The sequence below is a fragment of the Eschrichtius robustus genome, chromosome 4 (genome assembly GCF_028021215.1).
Source record: "Eschrichtius robustus isolate mEscRob2 chromosome 4, mEscRob2.pri, whole genome shotgun sequence".
Classification (NCBI taxonomy): domain Eukaryota; kingdom Metazoa; phylum Chordata; class Mammalia; order Artiodactyla; family Eschrichtiidae; genus Eschrichtius; species Eschrichtius robustus.
The window spans coordinates 56,772,331-56,787,217 of NC_090827.1; positions in this window are offsets into that span (position 1 = coordinate 56,772,331).

Below are 14,887 nucleotides of genomic sequence, written 5' to 3' on the forward strand. Positions count from 1 at the left end.
TAACACACCATTGTAAAGCAATTATACTCCAATAAAGATGTTTAAAAAAATGAGCTACTTGCTTTTTTCTGAAAATAAAGAATAAAATATTAATATGTTTTTGATTTCTAATGCTTGTGTCCAACATGAAGGGCAGAATAACAATGTTGGGCTTCTGGACTTAATTTACTAATGATATTTTTGAAAGTACTGAAGGTGAGAAGTTTGAAGAAGGCAAATGTGATTCCTAAGATATAAATTCCACAGTGCAAAGATTCTTTATCATAGCAACTAGGTCAAGCCTATTCAGAAAGGCAAGGAAAAATCTAATAGTTTACAAAAACCTGCCTCTCGGTATACAAAGAGAAGCTTGAATTGCTAGAATTATCAGTGTCTGAAATATCAAAAAGACAAAATCTTGGTATGTACACTGGAAAAAAAATGGCCAAGTTCTGTCTTTGAGTCTTGCTCTTCCATGCCACCAGTTGTCAACAAGGATGACTTACAAGCCTGTTAGCAGTGCATACTTTCAAAGACAGGTGGCTAAGGAACTGTAGCATGAACAAGCTCTACCCCCAGCTCATCTTATAGAAACATCCACTCAGTGTGACACTTGCATTTGACCCATAAGCAAAGAGTTTCACCTGATACAGGGTGACCCCATTAAAAATAAATACCTGCCTCTTCCATCCCAAGCTTTCTTGGTTTAGCAACACAGCATCCATTAAAGGTATTACTGGGGGACTCAATCACTTGTCTAAAGGGGATAATGAATTGAAAAGTGCTGTGGGCACAGAAGTAGCATCTCCATGGATAACAAGAGACCCATCAGGTTCAGTTCAAAAGAGGAGAAGTGACAAAGCCAGTCCCTATTGACCATGAATTACTTCTAACAAAAATAGTAACCATGCTTCTCAGAGAGACACTGAATCCAGCTGGGTTTTTAACCTCAGCCCCAGTGCATGTCTCCCAAGCCCCACTGCCCCTGGGTCTCATGCCCATCAGAACTTCTGCAGAGATAATGAATGTCCAAGCTTAAGTGTTTCATATCCCTTTGATTAAAAAATCCAAACATGTTTTTCTGTCACTGACTCTATGCAAGAAATACTCCTGTTTTCTTTTTTTCTTTTTCAGTATAAAAATTAGATTAAACAGCATGCTTTGCAAACAACCGATAGGAATGCTAATTAAAGGACAGACTTCACAGCCACATAAAAAGCAGCTCTGCACAAAAGTCTTCACATTCCATCTGAAATCTGGTGTTAGCAACTTGGTCAGACGGAGCTTGTGTGAACTCTGTTCACTAAAGATAGAACACCAGCAAACAGGCTTAGCAAAGAAAGATAAAATCACTAATATAAGCAATGATCTTCTTACATTTCTATCATGATTGGTAATATTTGATTGGTATGGGTGAAAGCTAATGTCTTGATTACACACTCCAGCAAAGAAAGTGGGTTTGTTCTGAGAAAGGCAAAAATATAATGTTAAACTGTGATCTGACTGCTGAAATGTTAATATACTTTTTATCATTGCTCAGTGGAACAAAAGGCTTAATCAAGAGAATATCTTAATTTTAAAACCACAACACAATGGAAGCATAGATACAGCATAATCCTTACTTAAACTATTTTCTTCTCTAATTTGGGCATCATTTATTCCTTCCCTAAACTGATATTGAGTATACCAAACCCTGTGCTTTGGATTAAGGATACAAAAGTGAGTAAATCATGGTCTCTAATCCCAAAACATGACACTCTAGGGAGGATGAATGATGCTTGAACAGATGGTTACAGGGTAAGGTAATAAAGACAACAAGAGTTAAATGCACAGAATATTCTGAATCTCTTCCTTAATCTAAGAAATGTGTGTTGGTGTGGCTACAGGGGAGGGAAGGGAACTGACCAGAGAAGAATCCCTGGTAAGGGCAAAGAGGAGGTAAAATATATTTCAGATGGACAGGGCATGAAATTGGGGCAGTGTGTGAGTGCTATAAGTAATTTATCATTCCTTGAATGTACAGAATTAAAAGGGGTTGCAGGAGCTGATGCTGTGATTATAGGCAGCAGCCAGATGAGGAAGGCCCTGGTACACAATGTGAAGAAACACAGACTCTGTTCTTTAGGTCAGGAACTTATCAGAGATTCCAGCGGAGGGCTGGTGTGTGCAGTGAGGAGTAGCCCCAGGTAAGTCTGTCATGCTCTTCGTTTAGGAACCATATATTCATTCCTTCAACATATAACCGTTGAGTGCTCACTTGGTGTCAGGCAATGTTCTGGGCACTGGGGATATAACACTGAACAAGACAGTTAAGGTCTTCCTTCTTGTAGAGAGTGATTAATGGCAGACAACTGGAAAATTTTAAGTAAGATTTTAAAACTTTCTGTTATGTGGAGGATGGATTTGGTGGGGTCAAGGTTAGATGCAAGGAAACAAGTTAGGGGGCTCTTGAAGTAACCTGAGAAACTCTAGAGGGAGTCAAAGGATAGATAGTGGTAGTAAGAATAGACAGGGCCTAATTCTGGAAATATTTAGAAAGCACAATCAATAGGACATGATTATTGGAAGTAAGTTGGGGTAGAGTTGGGGGACGTGAGGGAAGGAAAAAGCTAAGAATGAATCCTAAATTTCTAGTTTAGGTTACTGGGTAGATAAATAATTCATTAGGAGTAGTCTATCTTTATCCATGACCACTATAAAATGCATGGGAAAATATATATAGCATTACCTGCAGAATTACATGTAGTATCTACATTATATAGAGCAGCGATCCCCAACATTTTTGGCACCAGGGACCGGTTTCGTGGAAGACAACATTTCCACGGAGGGGTGGGGGGTGTTTCAGGCAGTAATGCGAGGGATGGGGGGGATGGGATGGTCCAGGCGGTAATGGGAGCGGCAGATGAAGCTTAGCTCACTCGCCCGCCGCTCACCTCCTGCTGAGCAGCCCGGTTCCTAACAGGTCGTGGACCGCTACCGGGGGTTGGGGACCCCTGATATAGAGGACTGCAATACGGATGGCATACAGCTGTTGATCCGCAGTGTGGCAGGGAAAGATATTTCGTGATATACCAAAAGAATTTCAGAAACAGGACATTTCTCTTTTCTCTCATAAATAAAAATGTATTATCACATTAGCAGAGGGTTTCAACAAAGGGTCTCAAAAATTCTGAAATTTTAAACTTACTTTAATCACCACTTCTCTGTTTCTATTGTTGGTCATTGTTCATATTAACACTAGCATGAAATAACTACGGCTCAGGTGAGAAAACAATGCAACTGACACTATATTTTCCTCTGCCAATAACTCAGGAGGGAAGGAATCCACAAATTAGGTTGCCACATGGTGTCAAAGAATTAATTCCCACTTGATTCTGGGCAGACTTACAAGCTGGGTTCCATCCATAAGACTGATGGGAATTCTGAGGTTTGGTTTGCGTGGTGATAGTTTCTATTGCCCATCAACAACTGGACATAAGAATACCAATCACTGAAGAACTTGTTGTTTTTGCTGTTGTATTATCCAGAGACACTTGGGAATTGTTCCACATTTGGAAGTCATTCCTGACCTGCACTGGATAGTTTTGCTATATTTGTCATGTTGATATCTTCTGGCAGGAACACTTAGACATTTATTGTAAGAGCTTTATCCGGGGACAAAACTATTTTGGATATGCCAAATCAAATTATAGTGCACTTGAACAGTCATCATCTGTCTTATATCCATGATTAGCATTCATTATTCAGCATCAATAAGATTTACATTAGGATTAATAGACATCATGGAAAAAATTCATATATATTTAAATGTTTCCTGCTGAAACCAGTACTGCTTAAGGAGTCATTATTCGGCATAACTAGATCAATTGCACCCATAGTACGCTCACAAATATTTCTAATACATATTGGCTGGAACTCAAATTACCTTTAGGCAAAATGGTAAAGTAGGACAAAGTTTTTCTTTGGAATCTCCTTGTTTCCAGTTTACTCATTCAATCATTCAAAGTTTATTTATTGAGTACCTATTTTGTACTAGACACAATTCTAAGCAAAAAGTTCTCATCCTCTTGGAGATTACCCTTCTTCTAGTCCTAATTCACAGCCTTCAGTTTGTCCTCTTGCTCTAATCTTCCCAGAAATATAAATTACTACTATTCTTCTTCCTCATTTCTCCACTGAAATTATCCCATTCATTAGTGATCACCTTTACAGGAGCTTCTGGGGAAAAGTACCTTATCTCAAAGATATTACTAAACACTGAGGAATTCAGTTATACGTCTGGCTGATGTGGGAAATATTTGAGGAAAATGGAAATAATTTGGAACTCTCATATGAAACCATGACACATAAAAGCTATAGCTCCTGGAAGACGTGGTGGCAGCATATTGCAGGAGGGGGTGAGGTCTGAAGCCAGACAGACAGAGGTTTAAATCCCAACTGCATTCTTTCCTAAAAGTGTGACTTAACTTGCCTGAAACATACTTTCTTAGACCTTACTAGTGAATACTAGTAAAAGATTAGAAATAATATATATTCAGTGACAGGCATGAAGTAAATGCTCAAGAAGTTATTTATTTTCTCAAGATTGAAATTGAGGAGTGTATCCGCCATCGGTCCTATTTGTTCTGTGACTATATTGTATGTAGATTTGCCTTTGGGCTCATGGCACTATTAAATGCCACTGATTTTTAAGACCTACGCAGTTTGAGGAGGGTGGGGGGAGAGGAGGATTTTTTTTTTTTTTAATTTTGAAATAATTGCAGTAAAGTTGGATACTCAGTACAAAGAACTTTTCATTTTGCTAAACCATTTAAAAGTAAAGTTGCTGACCAGAAGTGTTATTAGCCATGATTACTTTAACATTTATTTCCCACAAAGACGTTTTTTAACATAACCACAACAAGACTATCTAAGTTATTTTATTGAATGTTCCTCAGTTTTAATTTGTCTGATATTTCATCATGCTTAGAGTCACGTTGTGCATCTTTGGCAAAAATATCAGAGAAGTGATGCTGTGATCTTATTGTAGCCTATCAAGTCGTGCACAGTTTCAATTTGTCCCATTGCTGAGAATATTCACTTTGGTCAAGTGATTAATGTTGTACTTGTTAGGTGTCTCCACTGTAAAAATACTCTTCCTTGTTAAATTAGTACATATTTTATGGGGTGGTACTTTGAAATTATACATGTCTCACTTCTGATTAAAATTTTATATATTCATTTATTTACTTTCATATAATATGGACTCATGGATTCCGATTTCATTTTGTGCATTATAATCCATTACCACCATTCTTCATTTTGATGTTAAAATTGTCCCAGATTTGGCAAGTGGGAGCTCCTTCAAGTGAGCTTCTGAGTCCTTTTGGCATGTGTCTGTCATTGTTGCAGCACCACAAAATGCCCCAGCCACATCTTTGATTTTCTCTGCCCCTAGCCCTGGAAATCAACCATTTCTCCAGGGAACTCTGTTTTCTTTTAGCATAAAATAGTATTGCGAAGCCAGTATCTGGGTGCTAACTGCTATTGGGGTGTCTCTTCTCTCAGACCCTCAGAGTGGACAACAGTAGAGAATATATGTATGTATATCTAGATCTATACTTATTTCTATATGTATCAAATGACATTGAAAAATGAGATCACACCAATATTTTCAAATCCAATCCAACACCACAGGGAAAGAAAGGGAAAAGAATAGAAAGGAGGGAAAAGGGGAAAGAAGGAACGTAAAAGGAAGGGAAGGGAAAGGAAGGGGGAAAGGAAAGAAAGAGAAAGAGAAGGGAGAAGCAGAACTCTGTGATGTTTAAGATACCACTTAAGAAGAGCTTGAGGAGAAATACAAATTCATATTTCGAATAGAATGACAGCAGAGGCTTAATAAAATGCATGTGTGTTTATTTCTGCTTGCATTCTTAACAGTTGGGCTTGCTTACTCCTATATCTCTGTCTCTTCATGAGAACATGAAGAAGAGCTGAGGCTATTCCAGACCAGCCATCAGTCAACTGACCTCCAAATACATAAAAGAGTCCAGCCAAAATAAGCAAAGCTGCCTACCTAATCCATAGGTAATTGCTAACACATGGGGAACCCAGCCAAGCCTAGAAGAACCTCCCAGTTAACCTGCAGTCCTGTGAACAATAATGATTTAGTTATTATTTTAAGCCACTGAGGTTTGGGGACAAGTGTTATATAGCATTATTCTGGCCTGTTGAATTAAACTAGAAGTTATATTATGAAACCAGAAATGCTCTTCTCCTATTAATTATACATTTTCTGTAGCATTTAGTATTCTGTAGGCATTGTTTTACTCAAAGATGGATAAATGGACTATGGTGAGGTTTCAGGGTAAGGAAGATGTGTATGAATGAGACCACTGTGATAGGATCTCATCTCTGTCTGATTCACTACATGACCACAGACTATAATCCATAGCCACATAGTGAGCTTTTCAACAGCACGGTGTATTTCTTTGTATATCTAGCACCTAGGAGAGCTCCTACTAAATTTGCAACATTGTAAGCACTCAGTCAATAAGTGATTGGATAAAAAGACAAGTGAATTCTGGTCAACTATTTTAAAAGATGAGTACAATAAATATTTATTTAATGAGTGAAGGTATGAGGATTCAACTTCACTAAGCAGGAAGCTCTTTGTTTAAAACAGTTACTCCCTGTAATAAAATTAAGGAGTGGAAAAACAAGCCAAGAGATCCAAGTCCACAAATCAAGAAATACCTAGTAATAAAGGAGAAATGAGTAATGTTGATGAATGGGAGAGTTTTGTAGTGCAAGCATTACAGCAAAAGAGTTAGGAGGGGAAACGTTTCATTTTGCTGAAAAATTAGCTTCCTCAGAACTTTGCAGTGTATGAGTTACATGTCACAGAATCCTAAAGAGAGTCAGATGTACAGGCAATATTTTCACAGTGAGTGCACAAGAAGTATGCCCAGGACTCCGGATTTCCTGTAAATGTGATAACATTCCCTCGGAAGGGGATACATATAGTTCTGTTTCTTGTGATCGCCATAGAAATTAATTTTGCTGTTAGCATCTTTTAAAAATAAATGTAAAAACTTGGCTTTCCTTTACCATGCTCCAATTAAAATCAAGATTTTAATAATTATTCTCGGAAACCAAGTTGATGTTGATACATTACTATGCAGATAGCTCTGTGTTGTAACGATGATGTTTTGTGCTTGGATGATAATAACTGTCAAAATGCAAGGGCTTAGTGAACAGGACCCATGGGGAATGGCAGGATGACACTCTATGCAAGACATTCTGCTAATAGGTCTGAGAGCAATTACTGTATGGTTTATGATCACAACACTTAACCCTCTCACTCTCAGATTGTAGGAAGCTTAGCCAGAAAACTGCCTGAGGAAATATTCTGCTCGCCCGTGTTTTATCATTAAAGTCCATTTAAGGTGCATGTTATGAAGACTGTCAAATACGTCTGTGCATTAGAAACATCAACTTGGTCTATAATACGACTGCTGCACAGAAAATGAGCAAACCCAGAGAAGGATTCACCAGTGCCTGAACCAGCCTGGTCTGATAACTTGCATTTTTAACTTTTGCGGTTGATTAGTTACTCTTTTCTTGTTTTCATGCACTACTCCTTCACATCAGCATTAAGGTCTCTTTATTTTGTACTTGAATGTTGTTATGGCATTTTGCTAGCTCCTATTTTCTTTAAAGAAAGTGTAATCATATGAGTCATGTTTACAAAAGGCAAAATAAACCCTTAGTAATCATCTCATTTACCCATTCGTCAACATTATTTCCAAAACATTCCAAATCTACTACCACCTCTTTTTCTGCCAACCAATAAGTTACCTTGGTTTCTCAATTTTATAATTTTTTCCATACACTAATTCATGTCTGTTACTTACTTATCCCATCATCTGCTACCAAGAAAACAGAGCAAGTTGTCTTCAGATTAAACCATAACAAGGAGCGTGGAGGTGATAAACAAATGTGATTATTGAAAGGAAGCTTCATAATTTAGAGATCTGAAGAAAGAGGGTGACAATATGGTATAGGCTAGATGTGACATTTAGTCACTGATTTGGAGATAGTCTCTGAGCTCATAAAATTCAGATATCATAGGTTTCTAATTCCAATCAGCATGCCTTCCAGTGACTGACAATTTGAATTAAAAATTAACAAAAAATTATCTTCTAATTTAATAATTATGTATAACATAGGACTTTTTACAAATAACCTCCATGAGTTCCTTTTAACAAATATGTATTTGGCATAAATAAGACTCTTTTTCTCTATAATCACATACAATAAATTTAGCTTTCTTTTGTACAATATTTGACTATATCAATTTGCAACACAGATGTACTATTGCCCATAATAGCTTTACTTTTTAATATTGACTACATAAAGTTATTTGAGTTGTCTGCTTAGTTCATGATAACCCCAACCAGGGCTTCTAGATACATTTGCGCATTTGTGCTTGTAAATCTAGGGAGAATTATTAACATTTGTAGTCATTTTACATATATTTATTGCAGATATACTTTTTATAATAACTTTCCAGCATTTACCAGTACATCCCTTTTGTGAGGGATGGGCATATTTTTCTAATTCACCCAAAGGCACTATTCAGGTCAGCAATAAGATGACTTTTTCTTAGATTTGCTTTTCAACCCCAAAATCTGAAGTCCCCAGCAGAAGTTCATACTATATGACTTTTCCTCCCTGGCTAGAGATGTCTGGATCAGTGATGGACAACTATCCATGCTGGGCCAATCAGAATTTTCTCCTGGTCTGTTTCTCTGTGATATTGGAACTGAGGACATGAAAAGTCAAGAGTTACAGCTTTGTGATGAAGTCAAAGTAGCTAATCTTTAGGAAGATAAGAATAATAAAGACAGGAAGAGAAGAGCAGGGACAAAGAGGGGGCATCGTATCTAAGGGATGGTGGGCTTACTTTTCAATGGTTTTCCATCTACTAGTTCCAGTCTCTTCTGGAGTCTGGCTGTCTTTTGTTGCCATGGATTTCAGGAGCTATGCACACATTATTTTAATGAAACTACCTCCCCCTCATTTGAAAAACTAAATTAGATTGAGTAGAGAATAGTAGCCTTGTCAATAGGAAATTATGATATTTCACGATAACTGGTAAGACGATAAAGGATAGGGTGTTAGACTCCAGACTCAAATTTGGGGAATGAGGAAGTTTTTCTGGAGGAAGTACCATTTATGGAGAGACATGAAAGAATGGTAGAGATAACCAGATGAATAACTGAGAAAGGATTCCAGAAAGAGGCAACAGCATCATGAATGCCATAGATGAGAATGAGCAAGGGGAGCTGAGGGGAAGGGAAATGGTTCCAGCTGGTGAAAGATGAGGCTGGACAATCTGTTAACAGTTCCGATTTTAAAAAGAAAGACTTCATAAACTGTCATAAAGAGTTTGGACTTGCTCCCAAGAGCAATGGAGAGCACAAGATAAGATTGCTAAGTAGGCAGAGGGCAGGACTTTAAGGATTTGCAGGATTTAGGCCTTGTTGTGTTAATTACTTTAGTTTTACCTGAAGAGCATGTTTAAAACATGGGAGAACAGACTGGCATTTTAGGGAGAAATAGATCAGTCTAGTTAGGATAACCACAGAAATGTAGGAAAAAAGTGATGAGGAGAAATAGGAAACCACCCCAGGAGATGATTACATGGTAACAAGAGATATTCAGTAGGTAGCAGATAAACTAGATTCAGAGGGTTAGTGAGGGGGAAGAAACCTGGAAGACAGCTGGCAGCCTGAGATGGATACTGTATCAAGCAACACTGGTGTGTGATTTTTTTTTTTTTTTGAGAAGCATGTTTTTCTCCCTTTCCTTCACTAGTATGTTGTGAAAAAGTATAAAAAACAGGGTTGTTGTAAGATAGGTGCTAAGGAGGCCTAAATAGAATACAAAACCCACTGTCTTTGAGAGCACCTAGCTGGTCCAAAGAAAAATATCCAAGGGGTGAGGTGATCTCTGGTTTAATATGGGTAGGTGTTCACATCCAAACTCTTTTTACCAAAAACATGGCAGTATGAATCCATTTATTTATTAAATATTTATTGAGTGCTTACTATGTGCAAGGCACTATGTTAGGCATTGGTGACATATTGGCAAAGAAGATATACAATGGCCCTACCCTCATGGAGCTTATACTCTACTAGGGGAGACTATCATTAACCAAATAACTTTAAAATTATTTATAATTTTGTGCATATGTAAGAGAGTCCTGACTAACCTATGTGTATTTGAGGAAGTAGTATTTGGATGATGCTACAGACTGAATTGTGTCCCCCTAAATTCATGTGTTAAAGTTATCAGTGTCACTGTATTTGGAGATAGAACCTTTTAGGAGGTAGTTAAGGTAAAATGAGGTCATAAGGGTGGGGCCCTAATCCAAAGGACTGGTGTCCTTATAAGAAGAAAAAGACCAGAAGTACGCCTGCACAGAGGAAAAGCCATGCAGGACACAGTGAGAAGGTGATGTCTGCAAGCCAAGGAGAGAGGTCTCACCAGAAAGCAACCCTTGATCTTCCAGCCTCCACAGCTGTGAGAAAATAAACCCAGTCTGTAGTATTCTGTTATGGTAGCCTGAGCAGTCTAGTGTAGACAGTATTCTGAAGGATGAACAAGTACATTTTTGTCAATCAGGGCAGGGCAGGAGGGAGTGTATCATGCTGAGGGAAAAAAGGCATGTGCCTGAGGTGAGAAACCTCATGGAAGGTTGGAGCAGCTGAGAGAAGATCAGTGTGAAGAGAGAGGGGCAGAGTGGCAGGGGCCAGAATGGGCAGTTTTGTAGGCCTAGTTACACGAATGACTGTTTTTTATCTGAAAACTATTGGAAGACCACTGAAAGGTCAAATCAAGGGAGTGACATAATTAGATTTGCTATTACAAAATATAATTCTGACTTTGGTCAGGAGAACAGATTGGAAGGAGGCAGGGGGTGAGTTTGGAGACCTCTGTAGAACCTAGGAGAGATGGTGGTGGTGCAGTGTGGTGGAGAGGAGTGGATGGATTTAAGAGATGTTTAGAAAGGGGCACTGACTTGTTTTGTGATTAGTGGGCTATGGTGAGATAAGTAAATGGGGGTGTCAAAAGTAATTTTCAGGTTTGGGGCTAGGGCATCTTGGAGAATGGTAGTGTGATTTATTTAGATAGGGAACCATGGAGGAAGGATACTCTCTGGGGGGAAAGATCACCTTCTTGTGGCAGGTGGAACTAAGAGTGAGTGAGTCTTTGTATTGTTTCAGGGGCCATTGATCCATGCTTAACCAGAAACTACAGGCTGTAGATTCAATGAATAAGACCCAGCTACTTAGAGGAGGGGGCTGTTGAGAGCTAGGCTGGGCGCAGGCTCCAAATGAGAAAATCCTCAGTGTAGATACTGATCAATATCGAGGGGGTGCACCATAAAAGGGGGAATCGGGTGCTCCGGCATCACCCTACTTCTAGACACCAAAGCTCTGGCATGAGATGAACTTCAGCCACATGCACTCAACCTGAGGCATTCGTATACTCTATGCACTCAGCAGGACTGGCTCAGGATCTCAACCGAGAGAGGGCATGAGTGAGTCCTCTTCCCTGAGCCTGCTCTCTGGTTTCAAAGAGAGTGCAAGTCTCACTCTTCTGTAATTATGGGCCATGAAGTAATACTTAGCAGTCCATGTATTTATTTATGTATGCATGGATCTCTGTTGAACAAATACGTATGCATTGCATACCATAACTTATTTCTATGTCACAGAATCTGATGAGGTAGGTAATATTATTATCATCATTATACAAAGAAACTGAGGCACAGAGAAGTCCAGCTAGTAAGTGACAGAGAGCTAGGATTTGTCTTGGAAAGTTGGTCTACCTTCACCATGCTCATTATAATGTATTTAATTTTCTTCCTTTTTAGATATTTAAGTGAAATAGCATTAACAAGCTATGTTTGAAAAACTCAGATGTCAGAAGATCTGTTTCTAGTCCTTGCTGGTTCAAATGAGCTCCCCAGACTGGGCTCCAGGTAGGTTCCATTACAGTCTCCATATTCGCACAAGACCATCTTTGATTAAAAAAAGAAATAAAAGCCATGTGGCCTTTTAGAGGAATTGCAAGAATAACCCATGGTAAGTACAGTCAGTGTCAGACGGCCCACATTAAAGACTGATGGAATCTACTTAGACAGAGAACACTCGCAGCCCTGGTAGCTCCACTGAGGGATCCAGGTTTCCACTTCCCGGTCCCCCACCTTTCTTCATGAGGAGACAGGGGCTTCTTGCAAATCTTCTGCTAGTTGGACAAGGCAGGTTACGGAATAAGGGAGAAAACCTTGCAACCTTTGGACCGGCTCTGCAGCTCTGGCATAGCTGTGGTGCGTTTGTGTTTCACAGCAAGGTGTAACTCATGAAGAAACGGTATGCGCTGCAGAAGTCCCATGAATCGGGAAGGAGGGCTGGGCTACAAACCACCCACAAATCTATTACTCCCAAGGGATGTGAGCGTCCGGGTTGCCATTTATAAAAGTGAGGTTAAAAAAGAAACTTCAAACTTTTAAAAAAAGTAGATAAATTATAATTTGATCAAAAAGAAAAAGAGGAAGATAAAATGGTAAAAATCAAATAAAGGAGAAAATTAAAATAGCTAAAATAAATGCACGATATAGGTGACATGAAGGTGGAAAAACTGTGAGACAAAAATCTAAAGTTTAACACAAGTGGTGTGTGATGTTATACGAGTGAGGGCAGTTGTAGAGGCCCAGGAGGTATTCTGCACTTTTCCCTCCCTGGCCCGTCTACCCTGATCTTACCCCAGCTGGTTCTCTAAGACTTGAGGCACGAGAATCTTGGAGAGATTTCCTCAGTAGAAAATCTCAGGTGAAAGTCCTGGAGTCTAGCTCCTCTGCCTAATCCAGGTACCTTCATACACAAACATTAGAAGGAGGTCTAATCAACACACAGAGCTCCTAAAAAGTCCCTGGTATCCAGTAGCACACTGAACATAGAGAAAAAAACACAGAAATACCCACTACCTCCATCTCCATCTGCCTGAACTTGCCTTAATTCTGCTACTGTTGAAGAACAGAAAGTTTCCTTCTCAGTCTTCATTTGGCTTTTCACTAAGAAGGTTTCAGGCCACCCATCCTGTCTAACAGGGATCAAATATAGAAATACTATTGTTGGTATTACTGATAATACCTGCATTTGTCACAAGGTAGTTGATGGCATATGTGTATGTGCCTGAGTGTGTGTGTGCACGTGTATGTATCTGTGTGTTGTATTTTGAACAGACTTTCTCTGTGTTTTGCAATGGTACTGATTTAGGTAACCACTTGGGTAGATTACATTAATGGCCTGGATTCTTCACCCTTCCCTCTATTCAACCCCTTTGCTATGTGTCAGGGTCCAATTCAAATATTAATGTCATCCAGAAACACCCATATCGACACACCCAGAATAACATAAGACTAAATGTCTGGGCAGCCCATGGCCCAATCAAGTTGACACATAAAATTAACCATCACATCATGTGACTTTGCAGTAATGTCCACGGAAAATTTGATCTATTTCCTCACTGTTTAACTTAGATTTGGCTGTGTGACTTGCTCTTACCTCCAGAGTGCTTACAGGCTTGTCATGACCTAAAGTTTAAAAAGCTCTTTTGCATTTCTACCTGTGCTACTGCATCTCTGCCATAACTGTGAGGTAATATGTCTGGGATAACCTGCTAGGCCCATGAGGAAAATGAGAAGCTCACGAAGCAGAGTTGAATTACCCAACCTGGGCCCAGCCTAGATGAGCCAACCCACAGTCTTGTTAACTAAATAAAAACTTATTGTTGCATGACTCTGAGAATGTGTGGGTTTTGTTTCACAGTGTTATTGTACTCATAGTTAAACATTATACCATCCATTTCATTTAGATGGACATTTTTTTCCCGTTCTATATGTTCAGTTGTTGCAAACTTTCTTATAGTATTTGGTCTTTTCATCTGACTTCTGTAATAATACCCCAAAGTATTATGATAGCATAGATGTTTTACTTAGGTTTAATATCCACCTCACCAAAAGAGTGTAATGTGCACTTTCAGTACTAAAAGTTATACAGAACCAGTAAAGCTACACAGCCCTCTGTAATGTACGATGTAAGGAAGCATGTACTTTAATGCAAAGAACTGAAACTATAACAGACAGATGTGATCCCGTCAGTCGGTCCCCTGCTCAAAACCCTCTGTCTCCGTCAGTTTACAAAATAAAATGCAGAGTTCTTAGTCTGGTAGGTAGGCCCCATGCCATTTGGTCCAAACTCCTCTTAATGCCTTGTGTAACCTGCATATTGAACATCTGAATTAACGGACCGTCATCATAAAAGTAACTTGCTCTTTGTCTTCCACCATCCCTTTAAAACTGATCAGTGTGAGTATTCCTTCTCCTGCCCCAAATGCAAAAGTAGACAATCCCAGGACCTTTTACTTTCTCTTAGATTTATTCTTTCTTTTGCTCTCTTTGAGTTATAATCTGAATTCAGTGACTAAATTTGCCAGTTGAATATACCAATCAAAACTCTAAATTTAATGTAAAGTTAAATTTCGTTCCTTCCTCTAAGCTGTCCTGGGATCAACTACTGCTTGCAGTAGAAAAGAAAAGAGTTTTATAGTGACTGGCCTTACATTTAGGTCTTTAATCCATTTTGAGTTTATTTTTGTGTATGGTGTTGGGAAGTGTTCTAATTTCATTCTGTTACATGTAGCTGTCCAGTTTTCCCAGCACCACTTATTGAAGAGGCTGTCTTTTCTCCATTGTGTATTCTTGCCTCCTTTATCAAAAATAAGGTGACCATATGTGCGTGGGTTTATCTCTGGGCTTTCTATCCTGTTCCATTGATCTGTATTTCTGATGAGG